Below are 13,402 nucleotides of genomic sequence, written 5' to 3'. Positions count from 1 at the left end.
CCAAGACCCCGGAATCATGACCTGATCCAAAGGCAGAGGCTTTAACCCACTGAGCCACTCAGGCGCCCCTTTAATTTATTTTTTAAGAGAGAGGTGTGGGGAGCAGCAGAGGGAGAGGGAAAGAGACTATCTCAAGCAGGCTCCATGCTCAGGGCAGAGCCGATGCAGGGCTCGATCTCATGATTCCAAGATGAAATCAAGGGTCAGATGCTTCCACCAACAGAGCACCCAGACGCCCCTCCACTCTTCGGTATTTATCCAAGTGAAGAGAAAACTCAAGTTCACACAAAAATCTGTACAAGGATGTCTGTTGTGGCTTCCTTCATAATTGCCAAGAACTGGAAATAAGCCAAATGTCCTTCAGCTGGTGAACAGATAAATTACAACACATCCTTACATGGGGAAACTCCCCCGTGACACAAGGAAGTGAACTGTGGATACGTACAATCGCGAGAATCTCAAATGCATTATGGTTAAGCGAAAGAACCCAGACTGAAAAGCTAAGTATTGTATCATCCCACGTGTAGGCCATTCAGGACTAGGGGACTAGGCAAACCTATCCATGATTGGGCGGGGGCTAGGGGTAGGGGCAGGAGTTGGCAACACAAAGCAAATTCTGGGAGGTGATTGTGGTGGTGGTCTCCCCGTTGTATGTATTTGTCAAAAGTAGTAGAACTGGGGTGCTTGGGTGGCTCAGTGGGTTAAGCCGCTGCCTTCGGCTCAGGTCATGATCTCAGGGTCCTGGGATCGAGTCCCGCATCGGGCTCTCTGCTCAGCAGGGAGCCTGATTCCCTTCCTCTCTCTCTGCCTGCCTCTCCGTCTACTTGTGATTTCTCTCTGTCAAATAAATAAATAAAATCTTAAAATTTGTTAAAAAAAAAGTAATAGAACTGCATTCTATAAAGGGTAAACTTTACTGCATGATAATTATACTTCGACTAAATGTATTTCATTTTATTTACTGGTGCTTTGGCAGGGAGAAAAAGTATGTACCCGAGCTCATTCGGTAGTCTACCTGAAAACATTCCATATGCATTTTATTTATTTATTTATCTATCTATTTATTTATTTATTTTTAAAGATTTTATTTATTTATTTGATAGAGACTCGGCGAGAGAGGGAACGCAAAAGCAGGGGGGCAGTGGGAGAGGGAGAAGCAGGCTTCCCACTGAGCAGAGAGCCTGATGTGGGGCTCGATCCCAGGACCCTGGGATCATGACCTGAGCTGAAGGCAAGGCGCTTAACAACTGAACCACCCAGGCGCCTCTCGTTATGCAATTTTGAAAGTTCTTTCATAACCTCTAGTTAGTTTTACTACACTTTTCTATTAAAAGGCATTATATGGAATAATACGATGAATCATACAATTTAGAAATACTGCTTTGTCGCTCTCTCATTTTATGAAACTATTTGATCCAAATTGCTCCTTTGGTATCATTATTCTTGTTTTTACTGCTGGGACCGTTGAGGACTTTCATCAGAGCTACTTGAAAACAAGCCATTTGTTTGCATCATGCAAGATGCTCCCCCTGGAAATGTCACTCCCAGAAGCCCACCAGCTATTTGTGACCTTCACCTGCTTTGTAAATTATTAATTTTTCTGTGAAAATATAAAACGGACAATGTAGAGAGGAAATACAAGGAAACTCCATATTTCCGTCCCTCAAAATTAGCAATTATCAAGCTTTTGGCACACTTGCCTAATCTATTCTTTTATGGTATTAAGTGTTTGAAACTCCAGAATTCACATCTCTTCAACTCTACATTTCTAACATATGGATTTTTTTTCAAAACCACACTGCCGTTACGATGCCTAAAATAATAATAATAATAATAATTATTATTATTATTATTATTATTCTTTGGTGTTGTCTGACATCTAGTCCATTGCTTTCCAGATTTTCCAAGTGTTCCAAGAATGTCTTTTTATACAGTTCCCTCATTTGAATCTGGATCTGGTTAAGTCCACACACTTTTTTTTTTTGAGAGAGAGTGAACGAGAGAGGTGGGGGTGGGGGTACGGAGAGGGGCAGAGGGAGAGGGCAAAGCAGACACCCCGCTGAGCAGGGAGCCCCACTCAGGGCTCAATCCCAGGACGCTGGGATCATGACCTGAACCGAAGACAGGCGCTTAACGACTGAGCCACCCAGGCACCCCTGGATATTCTTTTTTAAAAGTTTATTTCTTTATGTATTTGTTTACTTGTTTAAGTAATCTCTACACCCAGCATGGGGCTCAAACTCACAACCCTGAGATCAAGCGTCTCGTTTTCCTTTGGTGAGTCAGCCAGGCACCCCAAGTCCACGCTCTCTTAATCTAGAGCATTCCTTGCTCTCACCCTTCTTCATACCATTACCTTGTTGAAGAAAACAGCTCAGTTATCCTGTACAACGTCCTCTATTCCAGATTTGTCTGTTTTGTGCCTTTGCGATGGCACTGAACTTGTTCCTTTATCCTCAGTATTTCCTGTGAACACAAAGTCAGGTCTAAAGTCTTGATTAGATTCAGGTTTAAGTTTCCTATTGGACCTTTCAGGGGTGCTTAGTGGCGGTGCTAAGGACTTCACATCTCATGTCCTTGGAAGTCACATACCATCAGGTTGTTCCATTCTTAGTGATGCCAATACTGATCTGTGGCTCCGGTTGGTAATCACCTGAAGCCTCCGTTATAAAAGACGCCCACCAACTTTTCATTTATACCATACCATTTAAAAATAACCTGGTCCTCTTCATGCACAGAAAAATGTGGAAATGCAAGGAGGACAAAATAATCCTGCATGTTTCCGCCACTGAAAACCATGACGAATGCCGCCTTCGAAGATAATTTCTTTCTATTTAGTGCATTCCCTTTTCCTTGCTGTGGTCATACTGATGTAAAATTTTATATTCCACAGGAAGTTTCAGGCATTACTAAAGCTTTATGAATGTTACTTTAATTGCTGTGGTGTACTAATTGTCAGCGTTGTTAAAGCGTCTGAGCCTGAGTAGGGTAAGGCTGGCAGGCAATAGGGAAGCATCTTGATTTCTACAAGGCTGGGGGTTGTAGGGGTGCGGGGTGAGGGGTGACAATGGAGAGTTTTGCTGTGGTCTTGAGCAGCGCTCACTCCTGCTCGGGCCCTCAGGCTTTAGAGCTTCACCCCCTGGACTCACTCACTCATGAAGAGAAGTGCTCTTTGACCCTGACACCTGGATCTTGAAACCATCCCATATAAAAGCACAAACCAGGGCACTTGGGTGGCTCAGTCGGTTAAGCAGCCACTTTTGGCTTGAATCATGATCCCAGGGTCCTGGGATCGAGTCCTGAATCAGGCTCCAGCTCAGTGGAAATCCTGCTTCTCTCTCTCCCTCTGCTGGCTGCTCTGCCTACTTGAGCTCTCTCTCTCTGTCAAATAAATAAATAAAATCTTAGGGGCGCCTGGGTGGCTCAGTGGATTGGGCCGCTGCCTTCAGCTCAAGTCATGATCTCAGTGTCCTGGGATCGAGCCCCACATTGGGCTCTCTGCTCAGCAGGGAGCCTGTTTCCCCCTCTGTCTCTGCCTGCCTCTCTGCCTACTTGTGATCTCTCTCTCTGTCAAATAAAATAAATAAAATCTTTAAAATAAATAAATAAATAAATAAAATCTTAAAAACAACAACAACAACAACACAAACAAGGAATATTTATTGTGGTATTGGTTTTTTTTTTTTTTAAAAGATCTTATTTGTTTATTTGACAGAGATCACAAGTAGGCAGAGAGGCAGGCAGAGAGACAGAGGGGGAAGCAGGCTTCCTGCTGAGCAGAGAGACCATTCGGGGCTCGATCCCAGGATGCTGGGATCATGACCTGAGCTGAAGACCGAGGTTTTAAACCACTGAGCATCTAGGTACCCCTGCAGTATTGGTTTTAATAGCAACAACTTAGTGTCCAACCACAGAACAAATGAAAAAATAAATAACAATAGAAATTATAAAGTTATTTTGGGGCGCCTGGGTGACTCAGTTGGTTGAGCCACTGCCTTCGGCTCTGGTCATGATCCTGGAGTCCTGGGATCGAGCCCCACACCGAGTTTCCCCTGCTCTACAGGAAGCCTGCTTCTCCCTCTCCCTCTGCCTCTCCCGCTGCTTGTACTCTCTCTCTCTCTCTGTGTCAAATAAATAAATAAGATCTTAAAAAAAAAAGAAGAAAAATAAAGAAAGTATAAAGTTATTTTTAAAATGTGTATGGAGTGGTTTTCAGATAATGACCGCAGATGGAATATACACCCAGACTTTTTCTTTGTCAAATGAATTTATTTCAACAATATTAGTTGAAATATAATTATCATACACTCATGCTCCACATGCAGGAGCAGACTATGGGAAGATCCAAGGTTGGAGGGCAGCAGGAAAGAGAGGGACTAGCAAGCAGAGGGTTTTAGAGGGAGGCTTGGACGGATCAGTGAATGTGGAGTCTAGGAACTGAGAGGGAACCAGGTGTGTATGAGCTTGGTGAATAAGGCTGACAGTGCCACCACCTCCTTCAGGTGCCATAACAGAGTACCATAGACTGGGTGTATTATTAACCACAGAAGTTTTTTGTTTTTTGTTTTTTTTTAAGATTTTATTTATTTATTTGACAGACAGAAATCACAAGTAGGCAGAGAGGCAGGCAGAGAGAGAGGAAGGGAAGCAGGTTCCCTGCTGAGCAGAGAGCCCAACGCAGGGCTTGATCCCAGGACCCTGGGATCATGACCTGAGCCGAAGGTAGAGGCTTTAACCCACTGAGACACCCAGGGGCCCCTCAACTACAGAAGTTTAATTCTCACCCATTCCGGATGCTCCGAAGTCCAGGATCAAGAAAGCAGCAGACTTGCTGTCTGGTGAGAGCCCACTTCCTGGTTCACAGACCGCCATCTTGCTGGGAGCTCTCACTGGGGGATCGGGAAGCCAACTCTTTGGGGTTTCTTTTATAAAGGCACTAATCCCATTTATGAGGACTCTACCCTCATGACCTAATTACCTCTCAAAGGCCACACTTGCTTTTTTTTTTTTTTTTTTTTTTTTTTTAAGTAATCTCTACACCCAATGTGGGGCTTGAACTCAAGAGTTGCATTCTCTACCAACTGAACCAGCCTGGCGTCCCCCCACTTCCTAATCCCATCTCACTGGGGATTGGGTTTCAACATATGAATTTTGGTGAGAGGGGCACAAACATTCAGTTTATTTTATTTTATAAAAATATTTTATTTATTTATTTAACACACACACACAGAGAGAGAGAGAGAGATCACAAGTAGGCAGAGAGGCAGGCAGAGAGAGAGGGGGGAAGCAGGCTCCCCGCTAAGCAGAGAGCCCGATGTGGGGCCCAATCCCAGGACCCTGGGATCAGGACCCGAACTGAAGGCAGAGGCTTTAACCCACTGAGCCACCCAGGCGCCCCAAACATTCGGTTTATAGCACTAGCTAAGTGAGTGCTAGCTTATGCAGGAGGCAGAACAGTTTGCTCTTTGCCACCCTCCCCAAAACATTTGTGGGTCCCCTTCATTCCATCTTTTCACAAAACCCAGTGTTCAAAATGCAATGCTGATAGTGGTGGGAACTGTGGTTTAGTTTCAGTGGTACTGGACTCAGGTTGCCAGCTGTCTGAACCTATTTTTTTTTTTTGGAGTACACTATTATATTATACTACTATATTGTTTTATTTGTTTTTAATAATGAGTAGATATTATTTTATTTATTTGTTTAAAGGGGGTGCTGTTATTTGCCTGATCTGCCGTGTACCCATCATATACATATTTGTTTTCAAACATATATGTATATTTATACACATACACATGCACACAAAAAGGCAGGGCCACCAGCCCCAAACAACTAACGGGGATCCCCTAGGAGTAGGAGAGAAAGTGGGTTGGTTGGTTATCTTGTCTGAGGTATTATGTCTGAGGCCTTTTATTCCTTCCTTTCTGTTTGAATATCTTTCTAGAAGTACATATTTCTTTCAGGATAAAAGTAAACTAAGATAAATGTTTCTACCCGTAAATCCCTACTCTGCAAACTGGGGCTGCACACAGGAATCTCCTGGGGAAGGAACATTTTCAAAATAGTAAGACCCAGGGGCACCTGGGTGGCTGTCAGGAGAGCATGTGACTCTTGATCTCCAGGTGATGAGCTTCCTTACTCAAAAAAAATTAAAATAAACGAAACAAAACAAAACCCCACACAAGGCCCAGACCCCACCCATGGCCTTCTGTAAAACTCCCCAGAGCAATGGAATGTGCAGCCAAGCTTGAAACCACTGAATTAGATCTAATAATTCCATTTTTAGTAATTTAGCCTAAAAAGTCAGACGAGGACAAAGATTCAAGGACTTTGATTACCATATTATTATGATATATTTTAAAGGATATAAACCCAAGCCTCTTATTCTCCAATGGAATACTCCACATACTTTAAAAATCATGTTTTGAAGACTAGGATGGAAAACCATGTATGGTGTGATCGTGTAATATTTATAGCAGAAAATGTGAACGATTCAAAGTCCCTGGGGGCGCCTGGCTGGCTGGTGAAGTCCGCGACTCTTGATATCGGGGTTGTGGGTTCAAGCTCCCATTGGGTATAGAGAGTACTTAAAAAACAAATCTTTAAAAAAATAAATAAATAAAAAATAAAAAATGTTAAAACCTTTAAAAAGGAAACAGATAGGGTGCTTGCATGGTTCAGTAGGTTAAGGGTCTGCCTTTGGCTAGGATCATGATCCTGGGGTCATGGGATGGGGCCAACACAGTGGGCTTCTGCTCAGTGGAGAGTCTGCTTCTCTTTCTCCCTCTGCTCCTCCCCCCCGGTTGTACTGTGCGTGCTCGCTCTCTCTCTCTCTGTCAAATAAATAAATAAAATCTTTTAAAAAAAAGAGAGAGAGGGACGCCTGGGTGGCTCAGTTGGTTAAGCAGCTGCCTTCGGCTCAGGTCATGATCCCAGCGTTCTGAGATCGAGTCCAACATCGGGCTCCTTGCTCGGCAGGGAGCCTGCTTCTCCCTCTGCCTCTAGCCTGCCACTCTGTCTGCCTGTGCTTGTGCTCTGTATCTCTCTCTCTAACAAATAAATAAAATCTTTAAAAAAAATAAAAAAAAATAAAAATAAATTAAAAAAGAGAGAGAAAGAAAGAAAGATAGTCCCTGGGATATGAGATGGTGAACTATTTGTATTTTTGCTTTTCTCTTTTTCATTATTTTCTAATGGTCTGACAATGAACATGCATTACTTTTAACAAGGGTGAGAAATGGTAAAACAAAAAAACTTGTGCTATGTTGTCAGAGTTTTGTGGTTTTTTAAAAGATTTTATTTATTTATTTATCTACCTATCTATATATAACATGGGGGGGTAGGGGGAGGGGCAGAGGGAGAGAGAGAATCTCAAGCAGATTCCCCGCTCAGGGTGAAGCCTCCCTCCAAAACCAGCCCCAGCTCCCTGAGATCATGACCTCCACGGAAATCAAGAGTCAGATACTTAACCCACTGGGCACCACCCAGGAACCCCTATGCAGTCCTTTTAAGAAATACAAGGAGACCATGACGGACGCCATGAATTCCCTTTGGCGACATCTTTGGGCTCCCAAATAAACACCATGAACCAAGCTCCCCTTCCCGAGTTGAAAACATATATGGACAAGAAATTATCATGGACATTGAATGGTGCGGGGGGTTTGATACCTTTATGAATCCTGTGCCAGATGAGTGTGGGGAGATGGGAGCTAGTGAGCAGCAGAATAATATTGGAATGGTGGGAATACGAAGAAATAGTCTTATCACGTTAGAAGCCTTGAACGGAACATAAACCATGAGTGTATTCAGCAGAAAAACCAACTCCTTCCACATGTCCCCGCTCCATAACACCTGTTCCACTACAACATAAAAATCAGGTCATGTGCATTTTCTACGGAAAGTTTTTGTTTAAATAAACTTTTGTAATAGTCAAAAGAAAAATAAAAGAAAAAAGAGAAGAGAAGGGAAAGAAAAAAAAAAAAAAAGAGAGAAGAGAAAAGAACTACAAAGTGAAACCGGCAACCTAGAAAAAGAACTTGGTCACCACCTCCTTTCCAGACACGGGGCCCTAAATTAATCTGCCTCAGACATCCCGCCTCCACGCCTCTTGTTCTCACCCCTTGTAGCTCTTCGGCCCCTTGTTCCTCCCTTTTCCATCCTCCTCAGAGCCAGGACACTCTTCTTCAGAGAGTCACCCCCTGACACACCCCAAACCCACTGAGATGGAGCAGGGGGCGAGGAGTAGAGGGTGTTGTGCCCGGGGAGGCCGTCCAGGATTGCAGTGCCAGCTCTCTCTGCCCGGCGTGCCGTCTGGGGGACGCGGTCCCCGTGTGCCCGTGTCGGGGAGGGGACCCGCTTTAGTGTGCGCGGCGCCTCCGGCCTCCTCGGTCCCGCCCGGGAGTCGGGGCTCCCCGCGCCCTCCGTCCCACGTCCCAGCCAGGCTTCCCCGCCGCGGGCCACGGGGTCCGAGGACTGCCTCCCCGCCACCCCGCGGGTCTCGAGCGCCGCAGCCCCGCAGCCCCGCAGCCCGGCTCTGGGGCAACCGGGGCGCCTGCGGCGCTGCGGCCAGAGGCGACCCAGGACGCGGTGCGCCCGCTCCTTCCCCGCCGCGGAGGCCAGATGCTCGGGCGTCTCCGGTCCTCGGGCTCCGCCCCGCGGCCACCGAGCCGGCTGCACCCATCGCCGGGCTGGGCGGCGCCGCTCTAGTTCCCCAGGGCTCCCGCGACGCCGGCGGCCAGCACGCGCCCCGGCCACCCGCCGGCCGCGGCCACCCGGTGTCCGTGCCAGCGCACGCGCTCAAGAGGATGCCCGGGAGCACCTGCCCATTTCTGCCCCCTCGACCTTCCCCTTTGTCCGCCCTGGCTTCCCGGCCTTGAGGACTGTCTGGCCGGTTTGGGCAGGTTTCCCGGGTCGTGTGAGTTGGGGGGACAGCAGTTCCCACGGCCCCGGGGGCTCCCTAACTGGGGAGGGGATCCATCAGCTCGCGGACAAAAGGATGCTGCGTTCTGTCTTAGAGGCTGACAGTGAGGGCACCACAGAGTTGGGGGTTTGCCCCCCTCCCTTGACCAATGTGTGAACCTCCTCACTATTTGGAGAGATGCTTTGCATCTTTTCTTGGCAAAAGTATTGGGAAACTTAGTGCAGCAACTGGAGTCCATGCACCCCCACTCTGAACTCTGCTCCCTTCTCTCAGGGAGCATCTGCCGTTGCAAGGGGGTGGGGCTTGGGCTCTGGGAGTGGGGGGCCCCAGAGCCACTGGTGACACAAGCCATAGTTGCCTGGTGCTCCACTGCTGGGACAGTGCTGAGTCCCACGGTCTCCTTTGATGAAGGAGAGAAAAACCCAAGAAGGAGCTGGGCTGTTGTTATGATGCTCACTCTGCAAAGGGGAAACGGGAAGGGAAGAAACTGCAGAGCCAGTCCCTGATCTCAGGTCTCCTGGCTCTTAGTCCAGTGCTCTTCCCTGCCCACCCTGCCTGGCAGGTGGCAGAAGGGAAGTGTGGTGGCCTCCGGTGGCCCAGCTAGGAGGAGAGAGCCTACCCTGTGCCTGAATGCCGTGCTGAAGGACAGAGAAGGGAGACAGGACCAATGATACTTGTCTTCCCCACCTCCTGCCTTCGCTAGCTCTCCCCAGGGGTCCTTGGTGAGTTGCCTTCCCCCACCAGACAAGCTGGCCCTGGCCCAGCTTCCTTCTTGTCCCCAATCTCATCCCAAATCTCATCCCTCCCAGGAGGCCACAAGAGGACTCTCCCTGCCATACCCTCAGGAGCACTACACAGGCCTGTCCTTAACATTTGGATGGCCCAGGATGGGAGTAGAACATGGGCCCATAAATCGTACACTAAATACTTAAAGATGACAAGCAGACCTAACAGCTTAAAATATGTTCTGTCTTCCAGCCTTCACAGAATATAACTTCATTATGACCGGGAAAGGCTAGCTGGAATTTAGGATTCTCACACTCCCTTGAGCTCCTCGCCAGTGTAGAAAGAACAGGCTCTTGGCTAATGGCTGATCCCCACATCTGTCATGCACTAGAATGGGGTAAATGCAGTGGTGGGCACAGTCCATCCTTGACAGGGTGTACCTGGGAAAGATCTAGAAGCTGATTAGGAATTCCAGGGTCCCAGGTACCCAGAATGTTATCTGTGAGGAGTCCATAGCTCATTCCCTCAGCCCCTCGGATCCTAGTCCCGTGAAGTACAGTCATGGTTCCCGCTCCAGTGTGTGATAGTTCTGGGGGCTGCAGAAGCAGGACGGGTGTTAGTGGAGACCCAGGGGAAAGTTCCCTTCTCATGGCTATGGGGAGGGGGGAAGGGGGTCCTGTACCAGCTGTCCTCCGCCGGCAGTTACCTGGGAGGGAGGGAGCAAAGGGGGCCTGACCGCTCCCCCCAGCACACCTGGGCAGTGGCTAGGAGTGGTTGGGGACACCTGGGTCTCCTAAAGAAGGGGTTTCCTGACTCTGTGTTTTCCGAAAAGCCTAGGAGGCCAGTGATCGAGTGCACCGGCAGTCTGCGGGAATGTGGGCAGGACGGCGTCTACACTGTGTTTACCACTGCGTTTACCCCATTCTAATGCATGACAGTTGTGGCGATCAGTCATTAGCCAAGAGCGCGTTCTTTCTACACTGGCGAGTCATTTATCACTGCTGACCCGTGCCGCTGGCCACTGCCAGATTCTTGGGGGGGGCTATGCTCTGAGCGGACAGTGGGTACAGCCTTCGGCGGGGTGAGCTCAGGTTGCGCCTGAATTGGTCCTTTCAAGAGACCCAGGCGCCCTCTTGAGGATGCTTGGAGAATTTCACCATCTTGGTCCTGGGCTAACAGAAGTCAACTCTCAGTCCCATTCCCTCCCTTTCCTGCTCCTGCCTGATCTTCCGATTTCCTCTTCCACCTACACCTTTCCCATGACCCGACCCACCCAGCATTTTGAGAGACCCCCTCCTATTGGGAACCAGGAGGACCCAGCATCCTCAGGGTCCTGGTATCATGGGGCAAAGTGACAATGGTTGGGACTTACCTGCGGTTGCTGAAGATGCTTCCAGCTCCCTACTGTGTAAGGAGGGAGTCCTTTCTGTACACTGTACACTGAGAATTTTTTAAAAAAGACTTTATTTATTTTTTCGACAGAGAGAGACACAGTGAGAGAGGGAACACAGGCAAGGGGAGTGGGAGAGGGAGAAGCAGGGAGCCCGATGTGGGGCTGGATCCCAGGATCCTGGGATCATGACCTGAGCTGAAGGCAGACGCTTAACAACTGAGCCACCCAGATGCCCCAACACTGAGAATTTTGTACCATGGCATTGGTCAGGAGCTGTGGGTGCCCACCACTGCTCCCATGGCTTACCTCTCTTCTGCTGCACAGTGTGGGGGAGGGAGACCCCAGGCCATCCGTCTTAGACACATGCCCTCAGGCAAAGCAGGGAGGCGAGTGCTGGCCTGTTGGCTTCCTTCCGCCGCCGTGAACACCCGCTCCAGCTTCAGAGGGACCAGGCCCTCACCCTGATCTCAAGGAGGGGATGTGAGGTGCTCATAAGAACAGCAGAATTCAGCATCTAATAAATGTATTGAGCCCCGTGCACCGAACTCTAGCACAGCTTCTAGAAGCATAGGGCTGGATCCCTCAAATGTCCCTAGGATGACCCCAGCCCCTCTTTAAAGTGCCTGTCGAAGAATTCAGTGTTTGCTCTGGCAAGCACCTGCTGATAGGCCTCCATTTGCCTTTCTTAGAGCATGTCCCTAAAAGGGCTTACAATTATGGCTCCTTCCTCCATCCCCTTGAGGTATATCTGTATCTCCTGCAATGCAGGAGTGTCTTTCTCAAGGATCTGAAAGCCATTCCTTTGAAATGTGATCGTAGGGAAGGACAGGGCCTGGCTCCCAGTCTCTGTGGGAGGATAGAATCTGGACTTTGATCATCGCCAGCTAGCAGGCAACCCTGGCCTAATTGCATTTACCCTGGCCAATCCTTTCATTTTGCACTTCTCTGACCACTGGACACCACCCCGCCCCAGCGACCCCACCACTCGCCCCTCCCTCCTCCCTCGAAAAACCCAGTCACCTCTGCACAGGTCGAAAGAAGCTCAGCTCTTCCCCCCACTGTCAGTGGTTACGGAATAAAATCTGTTTTCACCCCTTTAATGTGCTTATCTTTGACACCTAGCTCCCTGGCTGGCTCAGCAGTCTTCCGCTTCTCTGGTTTATTATAAACACATATGCCCACACCCCCAAACCACCCTTTATTCAGAAGATCTGGGAAATTTGGAGGTTATAAGTGTTCTTGGCCTTTTTGCCCCTGGCCATCCAGGTGTCGCCATTAGCTCTTCAATAGCTAAATTTAAAAAGACCATTTTTACCTCTCTCTGGATGGAGAGGTTGGGGTCAGAGGGCCCAAAATGGGTGAGGTGAGGACTGACGCCTCCTGTCCGCCTCCCTCTCCCTCTGCCGCCTTGCTGGGCCCCAGTGTTTCCCTGCTTCTCAAGCTCTGACCCTTACTCCCCCAGGGAGGTAGGTCCCTGGCTTTACAGACCAGGTACATTCTGCCTCTCACCTTTCCCAAGCCGAGATGTGGCACCATCTCCTTCCCTTTGCCTAAGGACCACCATATCCTCCAACCAAGGCTGAGGGTCCAGGTCTGTGGGGGCTGCCCCAAGCCCAGTGGTAAGCTGTGCTCCCATGTGTCACCAGACAAGACTGAGATACTCTTGAGAATGGGGTCCACCATTCCCTCCTCAGACCAGACCGGACACCCCCACACCTGTCTTCCCAGAGGCTGAAAGGTGGCCACTGTCCTCTGTACCCACAGCTGCTGTGGGCCCTGCACAGACTGTCCACGGAGCACAGCCGAGGGACCGAGCTTCAGACTCCCCTCAGTCTGGCCCGAGCGCCCTGTCAGTGGGGACCTACCAAACCTGGGCCAGAAGGAGGGGGTTTCTAAGGAGACGACAGTCCTCGGCAGGGAAGGCCCTCCCAGGAGCAAAACCAATCTGACCATCTTCCTGCCAGTGAGCTGGCACCCGGGGATAGGGGAGGATGCTGGTCAGGCCACAGAGGGCCCGATTTCTGTGGGCAAAGAAGTTGAAAAACAACTCTGGAATTTGGTCTGTTGGACACTCTAGTTCCTAAAATACGTGCAAGTGGAACGTGCGCTGGCCGGTCAGGTGCTGTGTTGCCCAGAGTGGAAAGGGTGGGGAGGAGGGCAGCGGACCATGTATTTAAGAAACCTCAATGTATGCCTGCGTTGGCTTTTTTTGGGGAACGGGTTGAGGTTCTCTCTGGTATGTGGTGTCAGGATGAGTGTATTTGTTTTAACTTTCACACCCTCCCGAAATAAACTGGAAATGGGGGGGAGGGGAGAAAAGGAGTAGGGTTGGAAGAGCTGCCATAGTTCAGGGGTCCCCCCTGTTC

The 13,402-nt window shown here is 49.0% G+C and overlaps 1 long non-coding RNA gene and 1 pseudogene across 1 annotated transcript; one reads left to right on the top strand and one right to left on the bottom strand.

The window, feature by feature from the left end:
* Positions 1-308: 308 nt before the first annotated feature.
* On the bottom strand, positions 309-4,901 carry LOC116578207. The gene is made up of 3 exons (XR_004280773.1): positions 4,785-4,901; positions 2,357-2,466; positions 309-338 (listed from the first exon to the last, which is right to left on the bottom strand). It is a non-coding gene; the product is annotated as an uncharacterized LOC116578207 (long non-coding RNA).
* Positions 4,902-7,580: 2,679 nt separating this feature from the next.
* Positions 7,581-7,789, top strand: LOC116576923 (annotated as a pseudogene).
* The last annotated feature ends 5,613 nt before the right edge of the window (positions 7,790-13,402 follow it).

The sequence above is a fragment of the Mustela erminea genome, chromosome 18 (assembly GCF_009829155.1).
Source record: "Mustela erminea isolate mMusErm1 chromosome 18, mMusErm1.Pri, whole genome shotgun sequence".
NCBI classification, from domain to species: domain Eukaryota; kingdom Metazoa; phylum Chordata; class Mammalia; order Carnivora; family Mustelidae; genus Mustela; species Mustela erminea.
This window is presented reverse-complemented; position numbering and strand designations above follow the sequence as displayed.